The following is a 10,255-nucleotide window of genomic DNA, read 5'->3' as shown; positions in this document are numbered from 1 at the left end:
TTGCTGCCCCCTTCCCCTTGCAGACACTCCGACAATCCCCCCCGCAGCCACCTGTCCTGGCCACAGCTCTTAGGACCACAAGCCTGCTGCTTCAATGCCCCTCAGGGCAGTGGGGGTCAGGGGATGGAGGAAGGGTTCTTCAAGCAGAACTGAAGGGTCTGGAAAGCCCCCTTTTTGATTCCTCCAGGCAGAATTGGTGACATCCTCCTCAGAGCTCCCACCACCCCTAGACACACCCCTGCCTCAGGGTCCCTGTTCCTCTGTTTGCATGCCTCTTGCTTCTGAGCTCCTACAGAATGGGATCAACATCAGATCGTCTTTGCAGGCCCTCAGCATTGTGTCCTGCTGCAGGACACAATGAGTGTCCGCAGGAGCACTCAAGAAACATTGATGGAGCACTCATGTGAGTGAGGCCTGATAGGGGTGAGTAAGCCTCCATGTGGACCCAGAGGGAGAAAACTGCTGCAAAATTGCAGTGGACCTTAGATGAGTCACTTGACAATTCCTTCTAGATATGATATCCTGTGGAGAAGGAGTCCTTTGGCAAACTTTGTTCTAGAAGACCATTTCTTTTTCTCCTATGCCCAGGGAAGAAAAGAGACCACCAAGAGGCAAGGCAACATCTACCCCCACCCCCAGCCTTTCCTGATCCTCTCATACTCATTTTTCATTTTATTACTGTCTCCTAATGAGCTCCATTCTGCCTGCCATCTTTTGGCTCTAAATACTTCCTTTAATCCAGCCCTATTTGCAGGAAAATGGCTTTGGAGAGGAGGGGCCTTGCACCAGGTCTTTGAAAGATTTGCAGGAGCTTATGCATCAGTCAGGGTTATGTCAGAGTGGAGATGACTTCTGCTTCTGTAAGGGGATGGCTTCCTTCCAAGAAGGGAGCAGCAAGAGCTGCAGAAGGACAGGATCTGGGAGAGGAAGGAGGCGTGATTTTGTTCCAACCAGGGGAGACTATTCACTATTCCTTTACATATGTTCACAGCAGAGGCCTCAAGGTGGGGGGCCCACACGTCAGAGGCTACTGGTGGACCCACCCTCCTCACCCAGAGAGTCACCTTCTGAAGCTCATCTCTGTTCTTCCCTTACAGGCTGTGGGGCTGGGTATTGGGAAGGCCCTTCCTTTATGTCTGAGTTCTCTGTTTCGTGCTGTCTTGGCCTATCAGCCTGCTCATTCTTTATTTTTCTTCCCTTTTCTGAAGCAGACACTAATGGAGGAGGGCAGAGGGGAGGCTGTTTGATTAGAGGGACTTAGACTTGCCACTAATGCCTGAGGGGAGTGCTGGGCAGGAAGACCTGACATCATGCCATTTCAAGAATCACAGTCCTCCTCTCTCTCTCCTTCTCCCTCCTTTCTCCCTGTTTCTAGAACAGAAGCTCTGTGAACAGGACCTGGCTGGCAGCACTCTAGTTACAATTGGGGTTTTTCCACAACAGGCATTGCCTTTGACATGGATGTTGACCAAACTGGCCTCGAAACCCAACTTAGCCTTCAGAAGAATACTGGGCTCAGTTCTGGGCACCAAAATTTAAGAATTTAATAAGCTTGAGTATGTTTAGAAGAGAAGGGAGTGATTTGGTGGTGGGCATCTGGAAATCAGGTCCAATGAGGGAAGGTTGAAGGATTTGAGGATGTTTCACCTGGAGGAGAGGATGCTGAAGGGGCATTAGCTCTTGGAGGGCTGGCAAGTTTTTGCAATTTGTAATTCCAGCCCTTAGCATGGTGCCTGCAAAGTAGGTGCTAAGGAAATGCTTGTTGAATGAGTAAATGACCATTGCAAGGAAAGAGGAGTACTATTGTTTTTACTCGTGATGAAGACAGAATTAGGGCAATGGGGGAAAGGTAAAGGGAGACAGACAGAAGCTCTAAGGGGAAGAACCTTCTACCAGTTGGAGCTGTCTAGTCATAGTTGGATGCCTCATGTGACGACGTGAGTTCCCCATCCCTGGAAGACGGCAGTTGGGTGGCAGGTGACAGCTAAAGTCCCTTTTGAACCCAAGCTTCTACGAGTCTATAAAAAACTGCACGAGCTGACATGAATCATGTCTAGCTGCAGAAAATCCTACTGGTGAATAAAAGGACAGTTCAGTCAAGTCTTGGTGGCTTCATCCTGTTGAATGATAAGGGGTAAATCATGACACTTTAGCCATTGATGCTTCCTATCGAAGAAGGAGGATGGAGAGATAAATTCTTGCTTCCTGTTCAGTGTTACCAGCCTGGACATGATTCCCAAATACTGCACTATCATTGCAGAAAAGTCACTAAATATGATAAGCATTTCTTAACTATTGCAATACTACTAAACATAGCAACCATTGGGCCCCCAGTATGTCTCAGGCGCTCACTGTGGTGCTTTGCGTAAAGCACTTTTGTTCACATAAACCCCTATTTTCACGATGGGAAAGGAAAGGCACAGGGAGATACAGTGAAAGAACCGATTCCAGCCCAGGCCTGCCTGACACTGAGCTCTGGGTCCTTCCACCACGCCGGGCTGCTTCTCTTCTGACACATCCCACAGCCTATGGAAATGTAACTTTTGCTCTGCAGATTTTTTTTATATTGACATTTATCGCCTTCCCTATTCTCCAGTTTCTTACTGAAAAAAAAAAAAAAAAACCTACCGTGAATTCACACCCAGATCGGGGTCCTCGTGTCACGTGTGTTGTCAACATTTCCTTCATCTCCTGCGTCTCCTGCATCCAGCCTGCTGCCAGCACCCCGCCCCGGCCTCGGCCCCTGCAGAGCCTGCTCTGTAGACAGCTTCTAAGAGTCGCCTGGTAAAATACGAACGTGGCTCTGCTTAAGGTGTCTTACCCTGGCTGGTGCTGAATTTCCACTTTTATTTAGGAGCCGTAGGCTGGGGCAAGGGGCCAGATCTGAATGGACTTTTAAATGATATGTACATGCCTTGAATGTTCACTAGGAAGCCAGTCAAGAGCGCTAATGTCAGTAATTTGTGTGAGGATCAAGGAACAATGTGTGAGGAATGACAACTGTCACAGTCCATAAATGTGGTGATCAGCGAGAATGGTGCTCGTCCAAAGGTCAGCCCCTTTCTTCCCTGCGGTTGCCTCAGTCCCTCTGGAGGCCGAATGAAAGATGAAGGTGAGCTTGCCAGCTGGGCCTGCGCCTCAGCTGGGAGCTGAGCCGGTGGGTGTGGGGAGACCCTGGAGGCTCCAGCCGCTGACTCCACACCCTGCAGTTCTAGCTTGAGCCTGCAGGGGCAGAAATGGTCTTGGTTTGAGGGGGTGGCCACGTGCTGGAGGCAGAAACAGATTGTGGAGGTGGTATTTAGGGAAGGGCTCTAGGCCACCTTGCTCACCTGATGAGTGCCTCCCCTCTTGTCACTGATGATGGCTAGGGTGCCATCACTGTCAGGGTGTGAGGTCAGGGTCCAAGTCTCTCTCCTTCAATGTGGAATGATGGTGTGAAGGCAAACCCACTAGTGTGTAATGGTGCATTTGTGTGTGTGCCCACCAGTGTGAGACCATGCAGCTGATAGTGGGCAGCATCCACATGGAGGAACACAGGTGCTAGTAGGGCAGGTGTGTGTCTGTCACCATGTGACTCTCAGTGTGTGCTGGTGTCTCCTTCCTGGTGGGAAGTGTGAGTGTATCATCAGGTGTTGAGCTAAGTGGCTGTTGTCAAAGTGGAATATGTCAATGGCATTGTGTGATGGTTCGGTTGTAAGGCAAAGATACCACATACAGCTGTGCAGGTTGTGCAGTGCACAACTGCAGAGGGCACCGTTTACATAGACTGTGCCAGACGCAAAGGCTCTGGGGACATGTCACCATTTCTGTGTAATGGTGTATGTCTAAGTGTTGCTGTCAATGAGAGATGATAGGTGATAGGGTGTTACCATCAGTATGAAATGGTGCCACCATCGGCCGTAAGGGTGCAAATGTGTGTCACAGTGAACTGGCACATGTGTCACTGTCATTGTGTGAGGCAGAAGGGGTGTGTATGTGCAGCCAGGAGTGTGTCATCACCACTGGGCAGGCATACAGGCTAAATGTGTCACCAAGAGTGACTGATCCCTCCTTTTCCTTTCTCCCGCCACCAGAGAGGCCCTTGGCAACCCAACCTGCTGGCTCCTGCCCAACCTGGGAAGCTGCAGAAACCTCTGGATTCTCCATTCTCCACTTCTGTTTCTCAGAAAGAGGGTCCCAGGCTCCCCATCTGAACCCTGACTCACTGGTGGTGCATAAGGTGTGTGTGTATGGGAACCTCCTGAGGAGCCCCTCCCCAGACCAGCATCTGCCTACCAGCTTCTCAGAGGCCCTCCTCGCCTTTCCTCCCATCCACACCCTCCCCAGATGCAGGCACATATTAGCATGTCAAAGCAGTCCTCTTCCAGCCCACACATTGTACCCTGGGATATCCCCACACAGTTAGCTCCCTCTCATTTTGAGCTTTCCTGAAACCTTGCATTTTCATGTCTGCCACACCAGTCTGCAGTTTCCCCACCATCCGGCACAGGGAGGATGTTTTGGTGATAAATCCTTTCTCCCTTGCCTCTGGTTCTTTTCTGAGCTCTCTGCTGTGACTTCTGCCTCCCCTCTTCCAACCTCAGCCCCTCCAACTCTTCAGGATGTGGTTGGACGTCCCTGTCCGTCAGGAATTCTTCTCTGATGACCCTAGATGCTCATGTCACCCCTGAGCCAGGCAACGCACCCCACCAAGCCTCCTCATTTCTGAGTCCTAGAGCTCACTTGCTCAGGCACAATCGGTGCAGCATCAAAGCTTGATTTCTGTGTCCTCAGGAGGCTCTCCTTCCAGAATGTCCCTCCACCCTCATGACACTTGGTCCCTTTTCCCCTCCCCATGTGAAACCCGTGCTCAGAAAGATAGTCTTTACACCTTAGAATCCTGTCCTTGGGCATGTGGAAACAGAATAACAGAGTTCCAGAATGCTAGAATCATAAGCAAAAGGCCATTTTAGAATCACAGAATCTAGAATGACAGGCTGTCTACAACACTATATATCCAAGAGGGGCCCACTTGTACTCAGAACCACCAGAATGGGAGACTTACTAAAAAAATTGCAGATTCTTGGGGCTGGCCTGGAGGTGTAGTGGTTAAGTTCATGTGCTCAGCTTCGGGGGCCCGGGGTTCGCAGGTTCGGATCCCGGGTGAAGACCTACACACCACTTGTCAAGCCATGCTGTGGCCGGGCGTCCCACATAAAATAGAGGAAGATGGGCCTCTATTTCCAGCGCCTAACAGATGTTAGCTCAGGGCCAATCTTCCTCAACAACAAAAAAATAAAAAATAAAAAACATTGCAGATTCTTGGGTCTCATCCCACATGGAATGAACCAAAATCTCTGAGCTGGGAGCCCAGGAATTTGGCCCAGGAATTGCTTACAAAGCCCCAAGATGTTTTTGATAGCCTAATAGTTGAAAACCCCTTTCCTTGGGTCAATAGAATCTGAGAATCATATGATTCTGGGCCCTCGTCTTACAGACAATCTGAATCATGGAATCAGAGGACATTTTAGGATTAATGGAAGCATAGACCCAACCAATTACACACATTCACTCACAACTTCAGAGTCTTAAATTCTATGAACCTTCACATCTAGAATTGTGGGTGTGTAAGTGACCCTGGAGTGTGATTTTTTTCCTGTTCTAGGAGAAATTTTTCTTTTTCAGCCTCGCCGCTTCTTTTGGAAAGGAATGCTTTTTCCCCTGTCCCTTGAAGGCCTGCCTCCATGGTGTCGCCTACATTTGTGAAGATAAATGTTCTTTCCATCTTGGTGCAAAGGCAGCCGGCAGAACCCCTGCATTTAGGAAGCGAGTGAGGTGGAAACGACTTCTACTTTCCTTTTAGGACCAGCACACGCAGCCCACAAAGCAGATCATGCTCTTTGATAAGATAAATCTGAGGGGACGTTATTGCTGTTTTATTAAAGCAGGCCTATCTGAGGAACATGGACAACAAAGGTTAATAAGCTCGTGGAGATTCTGGTCAAGGAAATGAAAGAGAGAGAGCGCCGAGGGGCAGCAGGGTGCTATTTTGGAGATTGATGGGCACGTGTGTGTGTGTGTGTGTGTGTGTGTGTGTGTGTGTGTGTGTGTTTGGGGGAGGAGTGGAGTGAAGGGAGATGAAACATGCATAAAAAGCAAGGAAAATGCAATGACCATAAAAAGCAATGAACTTTCAGATCATCAAACCCAGTGTCCTCAATTTACAGATGGGGAAACAGAGGCCTGGAAAGGGGAAGGGACCTTCTCAATGCCACACAGTGAGTCAGTGAAACTGCTCACTCCCGGGTGAGGATTCCTTCCCTCTTATACTTGGCACACAGGTCCACACGTCTTAAAGTGCTTCCCGGGGGCCAAGCGTTGTTCTAGGAGCGTTACGCCGTCGGCCCTGTAAGCTGCACAGCAACCCTCTGTGGTGGAGATGTTTCCCTCAACTATTCGTTTATCAAACAAGTACGGAGGGCCCGTGACACTCCAGCCGTTCTCCCGTGCACACAAAGATATCTAGGAAGTGTTGGATTTTCTCTTCCTCTCTTTACTCCGCAGCGAGAGATGCAAATACTCCACAGAGAGACAACACATGGACCAATTCACACGCTCAAGATTCCTTCCAATCGGAACCTCTGATTCGAAGGACTCAGAATACGAGTGGGGAGAGATGCCCGCGGTCAACGATGATACAGCACGCTGAGTGCCTTCACGGTGAAGAGGCAGGTCTGAGGAGCAGAGTCAGATACACACGGCTTGCAGCCAGTTGGGGTTGGAAGCCCAAAGCAGGGAAGGGGCAGGGGGGTGGGCTCGGGGCCACCCAGGTCATCTCCGAGGTGCCATGGAGGAGGTGGCATTGGGCTCTGGCCACGTGGAGACGTGGGCTAAATCTCAGCAGCCCTCTGCTCCTTCCGAGCAGTCACGGCATGACTTTTCTCCAGGACTCAGTTTCCTCCTCAGTGAGATGGGGGAATGATCCTGACCTGCCGTGGTGATCATGAGGCTCAGAGAAAACAGTGTTTAGGGAACAGCAGCACAGTCTCGGCAAGCAGTAATTCTCTCTCCTTCTAACCCCCGAGCAAGTGGGGATTTCTTCTGGAGTTTGGGGCAGTGAGACCATTAGACAAAACCTCCTTTTACCAGCTGCTCGGTCAGAGAACTCTGCCTTGTGGTTCCCGCAGTTCAGTTAAGTTGGAATCAGAAACGAAAGAACCGAAAGCTTAGAGGAAAATGGGGGAGGTGTTTCTTCCATTTCTGCCCCCCTTTCTTGGGCTTCCTCCCTTGCCCTCCAGCTACAAGGGACTGGGCTATTGTGTCCCCAAATGGGAACCACCTGAAGGAAGTCCAGCGGGGCTTAGACTGCAGGCCGAAGAGCAGGAGGAATTTTCCACCCACAAATCTGAAAATGGCTGTCTGTGCCACTCAACTTCTGGTTTTTTCTTTCTGGCAGAAACACAAAATAAAACAAAACCACCTTTTATCTGGCAAACAAACAAGGGGTTGGAGAGGTCTTGGGAAGCTGGAGCCAGGGGAAGAGGCAGGGGCTGAGGAGAAGGCGTTGTCACCGACTGAGCCTCTCACTGCAGAGGGGGATCTGGAATCTTTATCTGATTCAATCCCCACAGCGGCGCCTCCATACCACACATGTTGTCACCTCCACTTTGTGTTCAGACAGGGATATTCAGATCAGAGAGGTTAAGCGCCTTGCTGAGGGTGACACGGCCCAGAAGCGATGGCATCAGCAGCATTTGAGCTTGGTGTGTCTCTACAGGTGGCCACGTTTCCAGAGTGGGCTTAGATGGGTCCTGGGTCTGCAGCTTCAGGACCACTGGTCCCAGAGTTTGGGTGACCCTGCCAGGGCACGTTATATGGGGACATTGCCATAGGCTGGTCCTTCACGGGGCTGGGTGTTCCAGATCTAAAGGTGATCGAAGGTGAGGGAGGCTGCAGGCCGGAGCCCAGGGCCTCTGCCCTAAGGATTTACATAGAAACCCCTCTGTGGCAGCCCTTCGTTCACGTCTGCTCGGTTGGGCTCAGCCTGGCCCTTAACACCAGCCATCTAATCATTGCTCCTGCCTCTGCTCTGCCTTCAGATTGCCGTTCTGACTGGCTTCCAGATCTGTGGGAGAATTTTAGCTTTCTGAAACACGGGTCTGGTTGCATCATTCCCCTCCTTAAAACACACTGTGGTCACAGCTTATTTTGCCACCTAGCACCCACTCCTCCCTCGTGTGGCATCAGCTCTGGAGGAGCCAGCCTGTGTATATCCTTCGGACCCATGGGCGGATCACATGACCAGGGCTAAGCCAATCAGCACATACTGTCCCCCTCACCCCCCAGATCAGTTCAAGGATAGGCACACGACCAAAATCAGACCAGTCAGGGCCAGAGAGACTGAATTCTGGGACTTCTTTTTTTTTTTTTTTAAAGAGTTTTTTTTTTTTTTAAGGTTTTATTTTATTTACTTTTACTTTATTTACTTTTTCCCCACTAAGCCCCAGTAGATAGTTGCACATGACATAGATGTCATAGCTGCACATCCTTCTAGTTGCTGTATGTGGGACGCGGCCTCAGCATGGCCGGAGAAGCGGTGCGTCGGTGCGTGCCCGGGATCCGAACCCAGGCCGCCAGCAGCGGAGCACGCGCACTTAACCTCCAAGCCACGGGGCCGGCCCCTGGGACTTCTGATTGAGCTAAGGGAAGTGGACTCTCCTTTTAACTCCGCTGTGATGTGAATTGGGGTTCCCAGGAGCCACCATATGGAGCCTCAGAATGGGGACCAGCTCAGAGCCAGCAGAGCCAAGAAAAGGAGAGCAGGAAACCCTAGCCTGGTGACATTGTTCACACCTTGATCAAGCTGTGCCTGCAGCTTTCCTAGATCTTGTCATTTTTATGAGCCAATAACCACCCTTTCCCTTTTGTTCTTGTTAAAGCCACTTTAAGTCATTTTTTTTTCTTTTATTTGCAACAAAAGGATCTTAACTGATACAAAATTCCTTTAATGTCTTCCCATTGCCTTCAGGAGAAAGTTCAAGTCCTTTAAATTGGCCTTTAAGACCCTCCACAGTTAGACCCTGAGCACTGTCTCCAGTTCCATTAATGGCCACGTACGCTCCATGTCGCACCTGGACACATCCTCACCTGGCGAGTCTGAGCCTTTGCCATGCTCTTTGCTCCCGGAGGAATGGCCTGTCTGCTCTGTTCACTCGGTGAGCCTTTACTTTGACCATCACAGCTCAGCTAAAGCATGAAGAAATCTCTTCTGGGAGACAGGCCTGAACCGTGGTTTCCACTGTGCTCCCACACAGAGCCCTTCGTTGTAGCACCAACGACACTAAACTTGACACTTAAGGTTGGTTTTCTTGTCTGACTTCTCTAGATTTTGAGCTCGTTGGGGATGGGGACTCATCGAGGATGAGGGATTCATTCACTCAGCAAAGAGATCTACCACCTGCCAGAGCCTCCTCTAGGCGCGGGGACACAACAGTGAACAAATACACAAATTCCCGTCGTGTCTGGAGGGAAGCAGATGCCGCTCGAGTAAACACACGGGGCCGGGTCGTTTCTGAAGGTGGCGGGGCTACGACCTACTGAGACAAGCGGATGCCTGCTTCATGTCCCTGGGCTCAGGGCTAGAGGGGGCCAGGCTCAAAGCAGGCCCTCAGGAAGTGGCCCTTTAATGAATGAAGAAGGAGCATCCCCAGACACTCCGGTGCCCCCTGCCTTCCTCTATGACTGTCACTCAGGCCTACCCCAGAACCTCTTCGTTAGTGATTTATCCCCATTTCCAGCCTACACCCCCTCTTGGGGGTCATACTCATATAATGACATTTCTTGTGTTGTGACACTCAAACACTCTCTTTGACTTCACGGCGCAGCTCCGTCCCGGCCTCGGTCCAGCCGGAAGCCATGTGCTCCTCTGCCTGACTTTGATCAAGGCTGCCCTGGCCTTCATCTTTCAGTCCTCTCTCTTCCATCTCCCTCCACAGGCTTGTTGCCAGCCCTTTGATCGTCTCTGTGACTCTCTTCTGAGCTTTATCTGGCTCCATTAGGACGATGAAGCTGCTTCTTGCTTGTGTCACTCCTATGCTCAAAAGCCTTCGATGACTCACTACTGCCGACCGCATCAAGTCCAGACCCACGAGGGCCTCCATCGAGCTGACTTCTGCCTCCTTTGCAGCCTGTTTACCACGACTCCTCTCCTACATAGCACTCCCTGCTATGGAGCACTCAACGCCATCGATGTTCATTTTAGTCCTCTATTAATTCG

This window comes from Diceros bicornis, chromosome 1 (assembly GCF_020826845.1).
Source record: "Diceros bicornis minor isolate mBicDic1 chromosome 1, mDicBic1.mat.cur, whole genome shotgun sequence".
Taxonomy (NCBI): Eukaryota; Metazoa; Chordata; class Mammalia; order Perissodactyla; family Rhinocerotidae; genus Diceros; species Diceros bicornis.
Note: the sequence above shows the minus strand (reverse complement) of the source record.